This window comes from Chelonoidis abingdonii, chromosome 6 (assembly GCF_003597395.2).
Source record: "Chelonoidis abingdonii isolate Lonesome George chromosome 6, CheloAbing_2.0, whole genome shotgun sequence".
NCBI classification, from domain to species: domain Eukaryota; kingdom Metazoa; phylum Chordata; order Testudines; family Testudinidae; genus Chelonoidis; species Chelonoidis abingdonii.
The window spans coordinates 92,384,116-92,402,512 of record NC_133774.1 but is presented as its reverse complement, the minus strand read 5'-3'; the positions used below and the strand labels follow the sequence as shown (position 1 = coordinate 92,402,512).

The window sequence follows — 18,397 nt, the reverse complement described above, 5'->3', positions numbered from 1 at the left end:
GGTAGATTAGGAGCAGCCAACCATCTGCTATGTTTCTTGCACTATCACTACATAGTCTCATTTTCCTAGTTGTATTCTGATTTAGTAATACAGGTATTTGATTTACCGAATACTGTAATAATTTGCTTTCCTCTGTAAAATTTATTGTGATCAACAGAAGCAAGATGACTGGCTGCTGACCTGGAAAAGTTGAGATAACACGAGTGACGTGGAAAGCGTTTAGCTAACAGATTACTACATTGTATTTTCTTCATCAAAAATTTGAAACACATACTCTTCATGTGACAGCAGCAATGTAAGAGGTGTTTATGAATGGCTATTACTTAAAAATACAAAATCTCCAAACTCAAAATTCCCGTATCATAGGACCTATGTAGTTCCCCAGGTACATCGGGTGGCTGCCATAGTGAATACACAGATTATTTTTTATTAAGAAAAGTAAGGATTGGTACATGCATTAAAAATCACAATAATGTTTTCATACATTTGAAAATAGGTAAGAGATCAAATTTGAGACCTAGAGGTGTTTGTTTCTAAAACGTGGGGTCTTCAGTGTTTTCATGGACTGTATTTATAATGGTTGTCAAGGACACGTAAAACGCAGGATAGAGGTATTCTATTGTTTTTAATTGCATAAATCAAAATAAAGGGAACAAAAAGAGAAAAACATATTGTAAATTGAGTCAACAATTTCTTGTAACTTTTTTTGTTTTTTAAAGGATCAGTTTACTAAGTCTAAAAACCATGCGAATAACCACTTGAAGTTGTGTTACTCTCTTTACTGCAGAGAAACATACACCTGTTTTTAGGTAGAATGAAGGGGTCATAAACGGCAGCTACACAATACAGAAGCAGAATGGATTAAAAACAAACCAAACCACTCCATGCAGTGTCTGACAAACTAGTCCTACAATTCTAGGGTGACCAGATGTCCTGATTTTGTAGCGACAGTCCCAATTTTTGGATCTTTTTCTTATATAGGCTCCTATTACCCTCAACCCCATCCCGATTTTTCACATTTGCTGACTGGTCACCCTACTACTACACTGCCACATGCCTGTGAGGTGCCACAAGTTCTTATTTAATTAGCTGGGGAAAAAGGAACAGCTGGAATGCATTTAACATGGCAGATGTCCAGCACTTCAATTCTATTGTCATTCTGGGGGGTGGCAATCCAGAGGCTATTTATTAATTAAAAATAGCCTGACAAACTTTATGCCAATGTAACTGAGGGTGTGACCTGTAGCGTTTGTGTAATTAATTCTTTCATGGTTACTAAAATTTCAAATATACAGTACATCACTGCCTCTGTATGCATTCACAGAAAATGATTGACTTGAGTTTAACAATGATAGGTAAAGATATTATGAAGAATTAGAAGGAAACATTTTTTGGTACCTATAGAAGGAGCTGTGAAATACATCAGGAAGAGAAGAATTTCTTCACAAAAATCTTAGCAACAGTTATTTAGCTGCATTCTATGGCATAATAGATAACTTTTAAGGTGTTTCTTTTATCTGCTTCTTCTTTTAAGCACAGTCTTCCACTATTTAAAAAAAAATTGAAGGAAAATTTTCTTTACTAGGGGAAAAAATGGTAATTTTTGAAAGGATATACTACAGACACACTGTGATTTAGTGATAAAGCACAGGGAAGGGAATTGGGGCCTCCCTTGTGGTATTATAAAATGGGCTGTGTGTGTTATGGATTGCTTTCTTCTCTCAAAAGGATCATGTATTGGCTAATAGAAGAGGCAGCATGCCAGATAAAATGGACCAACAGTATTCTTGTTGGGCATTTTCTGTGTTCCTAAAGATTAACCCACAATGTGTTGTTCCCACAAAGTGAGAAAGTTATGCTATTTCTTATAAAATACAGCACAAACTAATTCACAAGTCTGCATAAACTTAACCCTCTCGTAGGAGCATTTGGAAATCCCCTTCTAAGCAACAAAATTCTTTTTTCCACACACTAAATGTATCTAAAATGTCTCAAAGCACATGCAGCATTTATCTATCACTGGCCCTGCTTTACAACCAGTTTAAAGAATTCTGGACCATCTTTATCAACATACTTTTGCTACCTTAGTGCACAAGTATGGCACCAGATAAAGCTGCAGCTAAAGAAAGTTCAGGCAAACCTCATGCTGCAGCCTGATCTCAAAAAGATATCCTGGATTTCCGTGGCTTTTGTGGGGTGAAAGTGCAGTGCAAGTCCAGCTATGTAAAGATGAAAAACTCAGCGCTTTGGTTTTCCAATATGAGTATCCAAATTCAAAACAAATTTCTTGCATGCTGTGCTTGGATTATGGGGTAGAAAGAAGTAGACTGTATGCTGCTGGCTATGGTGGCTTGGTTTTGTCCTGGCTTGCAGAGCAGGCAGCGGAAACCACCCCTTTCCACTTGTGGAGTTCAAAAGCATCCCTTTTGTCCTGGCACGATCTTGATGAAGTTCAAGCAGGCATTCTTTACTCTTTGACTGCACATTTGTAGGACGGGCTGCCATGGTCTCTTCTGCCATGGTAGGGCACATTCCCATACCATTCTGCCATGAGCTCCAGTGGTACTAGAGCTGTTGAAAGCCCAGCAACATATGGACCTTGGAAAACTTGAGCAGTTGCCTTCTCTGGGACTTAGCACCTTCAGGAGCGATACACCAGCTAGAATCACCACTGTCTATCAGTATAGCAATACTGACTTCATTATCCCTACAGTTATTACTGGGGACTCCCTACAATCTACCCCAGCCTTCATGGCTACATTCTCACCATGCTGATAACTGCTGCACAGCCTCATACCAAGCCAGACTTCGTATCTGCATGAAGATCTTGACTATAAACTTTTAGGTAGTTTTGTCACTTTTTTTTTCCTGTTTGCTAATCTTTTAAATCTAACAATGTCTTTCTAGCAGTTGATCAGTGGCCCTGGCTGAGGTATCCTTGAGGGGCACCTCCTGCAGGCCTGGCCTCGATTAGGAGAATGACGAAACAGACAAGGAAGGACATGTTCATTCATCTGTTTGGGAGCGCTGAGGTCAGTACACAATGTAGCTAATGCTAAAGTAGATATAGGATAAGGCTATAAGTAGGATACCAGCACTGGGTATAATCTTGAGGGGAGTATTTGCTTATAATAAGTATATAGGTAAGAGGTAGGGGCTGATTAAGGCTGTAACACAAAAGACCTACAGGCCCCAGGTCTGTAAGATATTTAGCTTAGCCAAACAGGGCCTTTGACCTGAATTAGGCTGGCATGAACAACTGACCCATAAATAAACTTACAGTCCCCCAAAAGTGTTCTGTTTCAGTAAGTACATGTGTTAATGCTGATATTTAAGAAATGTATATTGCAATGTACCAGCTAAAGCCAGCTAGAATATTCTTGGGATTTTTGCAGACATGAGGTGTCAGCAACATGCAAACCACAAGCTGTTTGATGTCTGAGTAACAAACATTAATATAAGGGGAATTAACAAGTTAGCCTATGAAAACTGGGACATCTCAAATGTAGTGGGGTGTGAAAGTATAGATAAGTACATGAATATGCATGAACCAAAACGGGTATCAACATAACTCATTATAAAAGGTATTACCTGCCCTTTGTGACATGGGAGACATCAGGATGACTACCACTAGTGATGACAAAGATGATGAAGATAATGATTGACACTCTGAGGTTCCCCAGCAGATGTGAGTGATACCAATCTAATATTGGTGGTAATCTTCCTGATGCTGTAGCCTCTCAGGAGACCAAACCCTTAGCTACCACTTAATGATCTGATTCTAAAGGATTAATCAATAATCAATACACCAATCCATCAACTAGACTACAAGAAACTAGGGAATGCTCATTTGAGGAAAGACAGAAGGACCTAGAGGTGCACAGGAAACTGCACCAAGATATTATACAGCTCCTCAGAGAGCAAACCCAAGTGCTACAAAGCGTTATGGAGCAAAGACTTACACACCAGCAGCCATTTCACTGCATGTTCATTTCTATCATCCTGGGACCTGGGCCATATTCGTTCCCCGCCAGCATGGCATGCCACAGTATCACTTCCACTGAACCCAGTGGAAAACAAGAATTGCTATTTGTATTTATACACTGACCTGTGATTCATGCAGAAGCTATTCACACCTTGCACTTTGTTCTTAAATGATTTACAAGTATTTTTGTTGTTTGTTACTGCCCAGTAGTTTTACTTTGTGAAAATCCTGGTTTACATACTATCTTACACAACAGACGTGACCACCCCCCACTAAATCTGATTCCCCTCAGAGTCATGAAATGTGCTAACAATTCATTGAAAATACATATACAAGCCAAGTGCAGTTTATCCAAGAAGAGACAAACTAACAAAGCAGCATGCTGCCTGATTATGACACACTATCACTCTTAAGGCCTCTTCAGCCATATAGCTGCTCACTGTGCTCAAGCGGTCATTCAAAAAAAATCCACGTTTCCCCCTCTTCCCCCTACCTTGCCAAGAATATGCCCCCCTTTGCTGAGCAATTAGATAAAATGTAATTAACTAACAGAAATATTTGGCTCATTGAGATCCAGGCTACTCATGAAGTATCTCCAGAGTACCTTCAGTCTACCAAATGCACATTCAATAGTCATCCTGCAACTGTTCAGATGATAGTTATGTCTTTCCTTCCTGTTGTCCAAGTACCCGGAGTATGGCTTCATGACCCAGGAAAACAAAGGACAGCCTGGGTCCCCAACAGTTTGCATTACAACTCCACTAATATAAATGTGCCATTCCAACAAAAGTGGGCCTGCTTGCACTGTATCCCTAAAGATGCACTTTCCCTGACCATCCAGAGATAATGTCAATGATGCATCCATGGTGATCCATCACACTTTTGTAACTCGGGAAAAGTAACAGTTTTTGATTATGTACACAGAAGCAAAGTTGGGGGGGGGGGAGGGGAAGAAGCGAATCAGAATACACATCCTGTCACTCCACCACAATTTTTGAAGTCCATTGAACTGAATCCCTTTCTTCTTTTCCGAACTTTGCTCAGACGCAATCCTGGCCAGCAGGACATGCTCAACAGCCATGCACACCTGGATGACTACTGCCCCCCTTCATAGACTTGCCAATGTCAAACTGACTGTCCACTGACAGATAGCAATCAGGGCCACAAACATCCACAGCACAATCACTACCTGTTTCTCCACTGTCAAAGTAGCACTGATTTTGGCATCTCTACACAGGAAGGCTTAAGTGAGCTCAGCATACTACTCCAGGCCTTCCATATCTGAAAGCTCTGCAGCAACTGATAATCCTCCCAGATATGCATCACAATCCAGTCCCACCTCTATGTGTTCGTTTCATGAGCCCAGAAGCACTGCGCTAATGTGCTAATAGCTGGCAATTTTCATTCACTATCCACATAATCCATGCTGTCTCAGTATTCTCATTTTCACTGCTCTATGACCAGCCTCTGCGATAGTTAAAGTTCCACAAACACAGAACAATCATGACATGAGAACTCCACTGTCATGAACTAAAACAGACATGAGAACTCCACTGACCTGTTCAGCATCCATGATTCTGCTGAAATGGCAGCGAGATTAAAAACTGACACAAGGAAGAGCAGATTATGGGATGGAAGGGAGGAACGGTGAGAATTAAAAAAAAAAAGTACCGAAAAAAAATCTACGGTCTGGAACAGAGGGAATTGTGGGAACCCGACACCCCAAAGTTCCCACAATTCTTGAGAGGAATGCTGCTGTCCCACAATGCACTGCAAAGTGGTGCACAAGGTTGTGCACTGGACAGAGACATGGGAAACATTGGGATGTCTATCCACAGGACATCATGTCTTGTGTTGATACAACCTCTTGCTGTGAGGATGCACGCACCAGCAAAGGCAGCCAAGTGTGCACATGCTCTAGTGAGGTTACCATGTCAGCAGCTATACGTCGGCACAAATGCTACTGGGAAGACTTTCTGGTGTAGACATGGCCCAAGCGAACTGTTTTCTGATTTTTCTTTCCCTTAAGTTCTGGAGTGATAAGTGTTTTATATTATTTGGAACTCTGATAAATATTTCCCCCTTTAAAAAGTTAATTGTGTACAGGAAGTGTAGTTGTGCTATCCTGCATTATCCAGACAACAATATGTGGAGTAACCAACTCTTGTCCAGGCTCCATAATTCCATCACTAGTATTGAATATCACTTCCTTCCCTCTTCCTTACAGGCTCCATATATGCTATGAATTTTGACCAATTAGAAGAAAACATTCACTATATTATGTCCTATACATTTGTAGTAGAAATCAGCTCCATAGGTCTTCTAGGTTGTAATGATTTTCAGCATGTAAAAACTAGATTCCCTATGAATTAAACAGAAAGAATCAAATAATACACATCTGCAAAACCGCTTGTTCTCTCATGGGATGAAACTTAGCTGTAAGCTACGGTGAACAGGACTTGTTCCAGGGATGAATGCTACCCAACAAGGATCTGGATAGGAATAGATTACTTTATCCTCCTCCTCCTCCTCGATGGATTACATACATTTTTATTCAATTTTATAACATTTCCTGTGACAAACTACAAAATACATCAAGACTGAAAATAGTTTGCAAGCCTGCAAGTACTGGATGTCAAAGGAATTCCAAATGTAAATAACACCAGTGAAACAAAAAGTGACAAAACTTGTTCAAACATTGCACTTATGGTTTTATAAGTATTTAGAACATTTCACTGTAAGCTGGCATGCAAACTCACCAACTGGGGAAGGAAAAACAGAGTTCCAGCTACAGGTCTCTTCACATCCCTTTCTTCAGGTCTTGCTTTATTTCCAAAAAAGCCCCAACCAACTCAAAACCAGAACAAATCAACTCAAACTACTGGGTAATAGACACCAAACACCTTTCCAGCTCAGCCAACTTGGAGGATACAGGACACATCCATCCCCTATGACAGCCCCTTCTGTTTCAGCTTCCCTTTTTCTTTTATAACCCCATCAGATCACCTAATCTGATGGGAACCTGGTAATCCTTTACATGCTGAAGGCACCTTCATACTTGGGCACACTCATAAAATGCTCTAAGAATCTGGAAACAAAAATCTTGACAATTGCAGCAGAAGAGAAATTCTGTTATAATACTGAGGCCCAGGACTACATGGGGAGATACTTATGCCTGCTCAGACTTCAGTGGAACAGTGTACAGGCTTAAGAGACTTCCTGCATACAACATCCAGCAGAATTGGAGTCATAACTATTAGCTTTCCTCTAGTGTTCAGTTTTCCTTGAGAGTAATGAAGCATTCCATGTTTGGTATTTATTGGTCACAGACCTATAAAAAAGTTTATTTACTTAAAGCACAAATAATTCCTCTAGCTGTTTAAGGTAATAATGTTGGCACTATCATTCAATCAAGATAACAAATACCTTTTAATACTTCACCAAAATTAGTTCTAAGTCTTGTTAACTGATGATCAATGAGGACCGCTATAGAGTCATTTCGATTAGTCAAATAGTAAAACAAAAAAAAATTAGACAAGAAATGATGTCCAGAACCATACTTCAATTTCTGTTCTCCTTCATGAATACATTACAGGACTAATTTTTTTGAGAACTGAAGTGGTAAGGTGTTATGGAAGCAGTTATACTCTACCTTCCCCCTTCCTACTCAATTCCACCTTTCAAATGCCTATGTCTTGCCCCATCCTTTCTACTTACACCAGTTGTGGGTGTGTTTGTCAGGTGAAGCTACTGTAGGAGGAAAAAAACCTTCCCATATTCAAGAGAAAGTCTCTAATGTCTATTTCTAGCTGTTTTTAAAGCCACGTAGCTCCGTGTAACCTTAGATGACTAGGAAACCTGGTCCACAATCTCTTAATGAAGCCAAACAAATAAGTTTATTAGTTATGACCTGGGAAGTCAACCTCCTCTAGGGCTAAGATAAAATGCAAACTCAGTGATGTTTCAGATAGAATCTTAAACAATAAATGCAATCAATACAAATTATGCTGAATTATATGTGGTTGTTTTCTAGTGTGCACCATAGGGATTAATCTGGAACCACAAAAGCTATATCACTTACAGCCACAAATCTGATTCAAAATGCAATCCTACAAAGAGCTTTATCCTCTTAGCTATCAAACTGTACTAGAAATATTTTAATCAAACTTTGTTGCTAATGAATTTGAGATAGAAGTGATGAAACTGTGAAGGGAAATTTATTATGCAGTTTGTAATTTACACACTACCAAAAATTCCTTTAGAGTTCATTTCCAGACAAAAATTCTTTGGAATATTACTTAGGCCTACTGTACATGCTCAAGATAATTAAATGATTTCTCTAAGGCTCCCTTTGTCAAATACATGTGGCACAGAGCAGGATACGTCAATTTCAAAATATAAAATTCATTTTGTATGATGAATTTGCTGAGAGTAAAAACATGTCGAGCCCAGGAAAAGTGCTTCAACAAGGTGTAAAGGACTATCATGGAGAATTGTTTGCAGTGCTGTTATTGCCACCGTGCTGGGCCCAGGATATTAGACACACAAGGTGGGTGAGGTAATATCTTACTGGACCAACTTCTGTTTAAGCCTTCAAGCTTACCCAGAGCTCTTCTTCAGGTCCTTGTCTCTTATTACTGAGAAGTAATCCAGACCACAGTCTGAGGCAATCAGTTCCATGGAATAGAGCCAACAGTTGACAGGCAACAGACTTCCTACTGAGGGTTCCAAGGGGGTGAGGTATGTATGATTGAAGGCTGGAGTGGCATTTTCCAGTGGAGCACATGACAGAGAGATGTCTATTTGAGAGTAGGAGCTGCTCTAGTTAGGTAGAGGCTGACAATTGCCATATGTAAGGAGGATATGCAGGAGAGTGAGAGCAGGAGGGACTATCCTAACAAAACGCACTGACAAACCACAGATACACCAGAAGGGGTGAGATCTGACAAGACTTTTGTTTGTTTTCAAAGATCTGTAACCAATGAGTGTTTTAAAAGTAAAGTTTCTGTGGTTAACACATTCCTTTGCTAAGTCTGTGTTCCTTGCTCCACCTGCAATGTGTCCCAGAAGGAATTAAACTAGACGGCTGGAGCGCCCACAGCCTAAGTGAACCTCTGAGGGACCATGTGTAAGCAGCAACTGGAGAGGGACTCAGTAGGTCACAGACACTGATTTGGGGGGTCTAGGGCAGCTAGATGGTGGTTCCCCACATCCCAAAGAAAGGTAACAGACAATGTCTGATCCTGGGAGTGTGGCCTGTAGATCTTGAGCTAGAAACAGTGAACACACTCTACTCAGATACAGTTGGCTTGGAAGCATGTAGGACTCTGAAATTGGGACCATATGCAACAGACTGGTACTCATACAATGAGAAACCTGTAACATTTGAAAACAATTATGGTACCTAATAGTAACAGTATGGTTAAAACAATCAATATTTCCACTGAAAAGAGTTTCAAGGAATAATTTGGCTGTGAAAACTTGTTCTGGGATAAAAGAAAATAGAGAAGAGAGAGTTTTTGACAGTTCTGGTAATATCTGATTTTTTTAATTTAAATTTTCAAGAGTAACTAGTCATTTTGGGGGCACAACCTCAGGCACCTTAAAGAAGTTTAATTTGCAGAAGGCTAGTACACAGCACATTCTGAAGTCAGGACTCTATCTGAAAATCAGGCACCCCAAAACTTAAGCAAAGTCAGTAGTGATTTTCGAACATTTAGGGACAAAAGTTTAAGAATATTATTGACTAAAACCTTATGGGGGGGGAGAACAGACAACTGCATCATTTAATTTAGAAAAGGAGGTTTCAGGAAATATATAATTTTAAGAACAGAAAAAGACCATTAAAATCATCTAGTTTGTCCTTCTGCATAACACTGGTCACAGAATTTCACCCAGTGTTTTCACTTAGAACTGCTTTGTGGTTCAGAACTCCTGCTCACTTTTAAAAATCAGATCCTAAAGCTCTCTCACAGGGATGGATCTACCTGTTTTGGGCAACTATGACATTTATTTCAGGCTTTTATGTGCCATATCCTCAACTGGTGTAAATCAATATAGCTTCATTGAAGTTAATGGAACTACACCTATTTACATCAGCTGAGGTTCTAGTCCATATATATATATATGCATCTTTCCACCAACAATCAGCTCTGACCATTTGTTCCATACATTCTATACCAGAAGCATAGGCTGTAAGTGAAGCTTTGCATATCCCTCAAGTTCTCTATTTAGATTTATTTTAGAATATATCCACCTGGAACTCTAGGAACAAGTATAAAATATTAGGGCTATTGATTAATCGCAGTGAACTCACACAATTAACTAAAAAAATTAATTGTGATTAATCGCACTGTTAAACAATAGAATACCAATTGAAATTTAATAAATATTTTGGATGTATTCTACATTTTCAAATATATTGATTTCAATTACAACATAGAATACAAAGTGTAAGTGCTCACTTTATTTTTATTACAAATATTTGGACTGTAAAAACAAAATAGTATTTGTCAATTCATTTGATACGAGTACTATAGTGCAATCTCCATCACGAAAGCTGAACTTACAAGTGTAGAATTATGTACAAAAAAACAACTGCACTCAAAAATAAAATATAAAACTTCCGAGCCTACAAGTCCAATCAATCCTACTTCAGCCAATCACTAAGAAAAACAAGTTTGGTTAAAAATTACAGGAGATACTGCTGCCCGCTTCTTGTTTATAATGTCATCTGAAAGTGAGAACAGGCGTTTGCATGGCACTTCTGTAGGTGGTGTTGCAAGGTATTTACATGTCAGATATACTAAAATTTGTATGCCCCTTCATTCTTCGGCAACCATTGCAAAGGACATGATTCCACACCGATGATGCTCGTTAAAAAAAATAATATGTTACTTACATTTGTGACTGAATTCCTTTGGGGAGAATTGTATGTCTCCTGTTCTGTTTTACTTGCATTCTGCCATATATTTCATCTCAGATGATGAACTAGCACATGTTCGTTTTAAGAACACTTTCACAGCAGATTTGACAAAATGCAAAGGTACCAAGGTGAGATTTCTAAAAATAGCTACAGCACTCAACCCAAGGTTTAAAAATCTGAAGTGCCGTCCAAAATCTGAGAGGGACGAGGTGTGGAGCATGCTTGCAGAAGACTTAAAAGAACAACACTCGGATATGGAAACTACAGAACCTGAACCACCAAAAAAGAAAATCATCCTTCTGCTGGTGCCATCTGACTCAGATGATGAAAATGAGCATGCATTGGTTTGCTCTACTTTGGATCATTATCGAGCAGATCCCATCATCAGCATGGACACATGTCCTCTGGAATGGTGGTTGAAGCATGAATGGACATGCACTAAATATTCACATCTGGCACGTAAGGCTATAACAGAGCCATGTGAACGCCTGTTTTCACTTTCAGGTGACACTGTAAACAAGAAGCGGGCTGCAGTATCTCCTGCAATTTGGTTACAATTTGCATGTCAATTCTTTGAGTGATTGGCTGAAGCAGAATTGAGTGGACTTGTAGGCTCTGAAGTTTTATGTTTTATTTTTGAGTGCAGTTATTTTTTGTTCACAATTCTACATTTGTAAGTTCAACTTTCATGATAAAGAGATTGCACTACAGTACTTGTATTACATGAATTGAAAAATACTATTTCTTTTGTTTTTTAGAGTACAAATACTTGTAATCAAAAATAAATATTAAGTGAGCACTGTACACTCTGTATTCTGTGTTGTAATTGAAATATATTTATTTGAAAATGTAGAAAACATCCAAAAATATTTAAATAAATGGTATTGTATTATTGTTTAACAGCACAATGAATTGCAATTAATTTTTTTTAATTGCTTGACAACTGTATAAAATATTAAACATATAATCAATGTACAAAATATCAAATCCTCTGAAATCAGGACTCTCTCCACACTACAAGAACCCACTCAGTTTTTCCCCAAAAAACCTGTGAAAAGAGAGGAGTTTTGCAGAGTGACCTGAAGATCAACAAATTTAGCCTCTGAAACAGCAGCAGGGGAAGTAAGTTCCAGAGTTGAGCTCCCTTCACTGAAAATGCCTAAGTCACTTTTCATTTAAATCAGGGTGTTAGCTTGAGTGCCTCAGCTGACCTCAGTGTCATTATATCACATAGGTTTTGTTCTTTATAGCAGACTTCACTGCATTCAGTCATCCATACACCTCTATCAGTTCCATACAGGGAGACAACACCTCACCCTGTGTTACAAGGCAGACCCTAAGCTGCGAACCATTTAACACCTTGTTAGCCTATTTTGAAGGTTGTCAGCCAAGGTATGTAGGTTACACACACACACACACACACACACAATGTATTAATATGTATTATGCCCATTGTATGATAATGCATGTGGGGGGGGGAGGGGGCAGGTAATCATGCTAAACTGTACTGTGATTATTCTTGCACTCTTAAGCTAAGGCATACATCCTACGATGCCCAGGGACAAGAATACCTTAAGCAAATACAACACCTGTCAAAAACTAGATGGACTAGTCTTAAGGTGCAGCGTCGTGTACGTAGGAATAATATAAATGTATGAATGTTCTCTGTTGGGGAGTATCTTCATGCCTTTTAGCATTTGGAATTTAATATTAAAACAAAAGATCAGAAAGTACAGGGAAGCATCAAAGACAAAACTGGCACAATCTGGCCAATTAAACGTTAAGCATGGTGAACAGCGTTCTCTAACTTGTAAACAGCCATCTATAAAATGTGGAGTTTAAGGGGGCTTTTGGGAAGCACATCTTCTGTGTAAGGTGAATCAAACCTACTGTGAGACTGCCTCCTGGGAAGGACTGGTAATGGATTAACACTCTTTCCTGTACTGTATTGCTTTATCTTTAGCCAAAGAATCTGGCTGAGTTTGGTTATTTAGTCTCTTGAACATTCTTAATATTGTACCACAAGTATAGTCAATTAGTTGGCTATGCCTTTTTGTGATTTAAAGCTAAATGAAGTTAGAAAAATGCAAGGTTTTAAAAGAACTTTCCTTTCTCCACTTTTCTTACCATGCATATCTTGAGAATAGTTATTTTGTAATTAATGGCTGCTTTCATTTGACTCATGCTTTTCTATATCATTTTAGTTCATTTCAGTTCCTCTTCTGATTAGTATTTGCTATATCTAAAACAAAGCACGTGTGTTCTCTCAGTTAAACTGCCTCCCACAACTCCTGGAGTGAGCAGACAAATTGCCCTATAACACCCTGCAAGTGCAAGTGTAGAGCAACAGAGTTGTGTTGCTATACATTTTGGAATATGCACCCAGATAACTGTGTTGCTTGTCACAGTCAGATACCGAGCCAGTGCAGGTGGTACTCCTTGGGGAATTCTGCACAGAATTGATGTCCCCCACAGATTTCTTTGCTTTCCTGCAGAAAAATGCCTTTCTGATTGAAAAGCAAAAGGCAGCTACAAGAGCAGTCATGTGACACCCATCCCCACCCCCCAGCTGTATGTTTTGGGTACCCAAGGAAGCGGGTAGAGAGGTAAATCACTGTGGGGCAGGGGGCAGGACTGGGGCTCTTACCCTGTGCCAGCTCCTCAGCTGCAGGGGGAGGGATCACTCTACAAGGAGTTGCTCCCCATCTGCCCAAACCCTGTGCATATAGGCCCCTCTCACACCCAGACCCTCCCACTGAGTCTCACCCCCCCTTCACTCAGAACCTCTCTGATGAGCCCCATTTCCCCTGCACCTGGACCACCCTGACAAGCCACCCTCACCATACCAAGCCCCACCCCACTGAGCTCCACTCCCCCAGCATCTGGACCCCACCACTGAGCCCTCCACACCCAGACCCCCTGCCGAGCTCTATCTCCCCCTTCCCCACACCCAGACACCCCTTTTGCTAAGCCCCAACCACTTCACCTGGACCCCCTTGCAGAGTCCCATTACCATGGCACCAAGAACCCCGCAACAAGCCCCTGTGCATCCAGATCCACTCCACACGCGGATCCCCTACTGAACCTCGCGCACCCAGATTGCCCCACACAGAACCCTTTCAACCCATACTTGGATCCCCCCCATTAAGCCCTCCACGCTTGGATCCTCCCTTGCTAAGCCTGCCTACCCGCACCTGGGACAGAGAGGCAGGGCTCTGGGGTATTTCTGGGGCAGACCTGGTCCTTGTGCTGTGTCAGGGTTGGGTGCAGCTTTACTGCTGAGTCCATGTCCCGGGGGAAGCTGCAGAGTGATCTCCCACCTCTGCGCAATCAGTGGCCTGTGCTCCCCAATGCCATGCTAGAGCCTCCACATTTATTTGACAAACAAAATGTGCAGAATTTTACAGAATTTTAAAATATTGCGTGCAGAATTTTAATTGTTTTAGTGCAGAATGCTCGCAGGAATAAGGTGGAGGAAGTGACAGTACATTACATGGGGTCACATACTCATAAATTAGACTATCACGGGTTAACTAACCCTGCAATTTTTTACCCTATGATTAACATGCAGTGAAAACATATGCAAAGAATCATTTCAGATATTTTAGAGGTTACAGCCAACACACTCAATTGCACTTTTAATCTCCTGAAAATCTTACAAGATGTTTTCTATAGAAATTATGTCAGTTATAAATAGAGTGAACACTTAAAATTAAATAGAATAAATACAAGCATCCCAAACATAAAAACATTACTGTTTCATTTTATTGAAAAGGTTTATCTTTCTTTAATTATCTCCTGATTTAAATGCACTCTGTTCAAAGGAAAGTAAACCTCAAACTTCTAACAGGTTGTATGTATGGTAGTTTTAATGATGTAACTGCACAATAACTAGAAACTGACAGACTGTAAATATCATTTGCCACTCTGTGGGTTTACATGGACGAAGACTAAATGACCTTTCCGGAGACCTACTGTTCTAATGTGTTTTGTAGCTGCAATTAACTCTACTCTTCAGGTCATGCTATTGTGTCCTAACCCTTTCTCTGTGTTACACAATTAAGCAAACATGATGGAAGACATGATTTATATTGTTTCTGTAAATTTAAAATTTTATTAAGTTTAAATTGTTTAAACAAACAGGTACTGTATTTTGTTGACAATAATATGCAGTCCTCCACTGGCTTGATCCCCAAAGGGAGGTTGAGGAGGGCAGGCAGTTTCCATCACAAGGATGAATTCCCTCCCTTCTCACCAGCCTGCAAGAGATCTTGATAGCACAGAAAAGGCATTGTTCACTAGCCAGGAAGACACTGAACTTCTGTGGCTTCTCACCTTGCTGACTACTTCTTTATTTGATCCTTATTCTCTTCCCTTTTTCTGTTTCTGACTTTTTGGATACTGCTATTACTGTTAATATTATGGTCATCCCTAGTGACCTCAACTGAAATCAAGGCCACGTCATGGTGGCCACTATACAAACAGTACTGTATAAACAAATAAGTCTCTAAATTTAATATTTAAATAGATAAGGCAGAATTATCCAATGGAGCACGTTGCCTTTGTTCTCTTGTGTTCCCTCTACTCAGGGCCAGCTCTACAGTTTTCGCCGCCCCAAGCAGCGCACCGAATTGCTGCTGTGGGCAGTGGCAGCAGTCTGTGTGCCCTTAGGGCAGCAGGCGCGTTTCCGCAGCAGCGGCAATTCGGCGGCAGCTTCCACGGACAGCTAAACATAGAAGCTGCTGCCAAATTGCCACTGCCGCGGAAAAGCACATGCAGCCCTAAGGGCACACGGACTGCCCCACTGTCCATGGCAGCAATTCGGTGCGCTGCTTGGGGGCAAAACAAAAAGGATTGCCGCCCCAAGCACCAGCTTGGAATGCTGGTGCCTGGAGCTGGCCCTGCCTCTACTCTTGATCAGCACATACACTCCCATTGATTCAGATACCAACTACAGTGAATCCTGTGCAAGAAATTATATTAGGCAACCTCTTGTTTTAATAGACAATTCAGTACTGTTGGGGACACTGGAGCACAGTTCTGCTTCATCTCAATTTGATGTTCACTCCTAGCTAATCACTAGTTTTTCTCAGTCCTAAGTAGTTGCACAAGAGAGATATCACTGCAGATGAGTCTCAAACCAAATCTATTTCTTTCCCCCATCTAGTCTGCCATCTCCAAATGTTTCTCAGACATCTTTTTTTGGACACCCCAGTACTACATCAAATTCACTCTCCTTGAAACTGAATACCCCTTTTCTCCTTATCACTCTTTTCTGCCTCCCTTCTCTACCATTCTAGACAGCTTTGCTATCCCTCCTGCCTCTCACACTTGGAACCTCTATGTAATAGTCTTTGGTTTCTCCCTTTATCTTCTGCTAAGTCTTTTTACGTAAGCATATCAAGTCCGCCCTTCCTCTTCACTGTTCCCACTGCTAAAACCCTCAAGTATAATATGGTACTTTATCACCTTGCTAATATAGCATTCTTCCTGACCTGATCTTTTACATCTCTTCTCCGGTCTGTTCACAATGGCACTGCTAACGCCATCTTCTGCTCCTGTCACCTGACACTCATTGTTTACTCTCTCTACTTTATGCCTTCTATCTAGCTGGCCCCTAGAACAGTCTCCCATTCCCTGGGGACCTATCACCTCTCTTCTCCTTCCGAATATCTCCCCACAATAATCCTCCTTTTCTTTTCCTGATCTCTACTTGTTGTCAATGACTTAACATCCTTGGTCTCATCCACCTCAAACTATAACCACTTTGAGCGAGCTCAGAGGAAGGTTTTACATTGCTTCTGCAGGCTCATACTGTAGAATATCGTGTATCTTATGATCCGTGGAATTGTTTAAAGCCATAAACAGGTAGGTGGCATACACAAACTGACCACTGGTCTGACCACTTCAAATCACAGTTAAGAAAACCCTGTCCTTCCACTACGTGTCTTCAGTTTCTCTTTACCTCACCAAAGTACATAAATTCTCCAAATAACAGAAGGAAGGGTCTGTTTGAATCGGAGAGGCAATATAATCAGAGAATACCAGTCGCTTTTAAGTTTGCCTCCTTTGTTCTTTCATATAACTAGCTTCAGATTCCACTATAAATTTAGCAAACAAATGAAATCTTCAGTTAGCGGTTTGGTAATAGTAAACTGGTAAAAAATTAAAAGACTATCCCTCTTGAAATCATTGCCTTCACCTCAGGTATCTAACACATCTAGTCAGAGATAACCCTGCAACTATTGCAAAAAACATTTTTTTAAGAAGTCCATGCACTTTGAGATGCACCATTTTGATAGTTTGAATAGAAGTGAAACCTTAGATGAACTAAAAATATTGAAAATTACTACAAAACTATTAATAGTCATTATATAACTTACTATTTATTTTATTTTTTAAGAAGGCACCAATCAAAACAAGACATGAAAAGCAATGTTTTGTGACAACTTTTGCTTAGCAGGTGGAGAAAGACCATTAATGGGGAAAAGTATTCTTTAACCCATGAGCCATACACATACCTCCTAATAGTTTATTGCTTTATATAATTCCATTGATTGTGAGGCATAGCATACAAACTCCTATAAGAAGGATCTGCAGAGAATATTTCACGAAGGAAAATGCATCTCAAAGCTACAGAGTACCAGACTACTCATAAATGCTTTTTCTTCACACATTTATTAACGGTTACTCAAAGTGACATCATTTACACGTCAAATTATACTGCAGTGATTTAAACTGGTTATAAGGTTATTGTTATTTTAGGATTGTGTAAGTACTGATTATATTCAAACAAAACTACATTTTTAAACAGAGTAAAACAAGAGAAGTTTTATAATACATGAACTAAACGCCACACGTACTTCCATATGAAAACCTCTTCCATGGATTTCCTGTGCAATTGTGGGTAAGACATCACTTAACCGCTATGTTTCAGTTTACTCATCTGTAAAATGGTTGTAATTATAAAATATGTCCCTACTCAAAGGGATATTGCAGGATTTAAACTGTAAAGCACTTTGAGATCCTTGAATAAAAAACACTAGGTAAGTAGCAGTTCCAGCTTTCACAAAAGCTGTAATTAATGTTAATATATTTCTGTTATAATTTCTTTTCATGAAAAAAGTATTGTTTGAGATAAAGCTGTCCAAAATATTTTTCTCTAAGCTGAAGCTAAGAATAGAAAGTTTGAGGAAACTCCATTTAGTGGTTTCTGAATTATGGGAAGATAAGAGGAGGGGAAGACAGACATTTTAAAATAAAAAGAAATGAACCTAATCAAACTCCAGACTTTTCTTAACAAATTTATTAGACAACCTCCAAAACTAGTTTGTCTCTAGTAATCCATGCTACAACTGGGGATGGGAGGAAGGAAGAATTTAAAAGCTAGTCTTTATTTATAATGGGCATACTCAATGGGCATTTGCTAAGACTCTTAGCAAAGTCAGAATAGCATCTCACCCCCTGTGCCCTAATTAAGGGATGGA

At 39.8% G+C, this 18,397-nt stretch overlaps 1 protein-coding gene across 7 annotated transcripts in view; it reads right to left on the bottom strand.

Annotated features, from left to right (window-relative positions):
- AGTPBP1 (ATP/GTP binding carboxypeptidase 1) overlaps positions 1-18,397 on the bottom strand; it is a 169,661-nt gene that overhangs the window by 19,304 nt on the left and 131,960 nt on the right. The gene's annotated exons all lie outside the window — the stretch shown is intronic.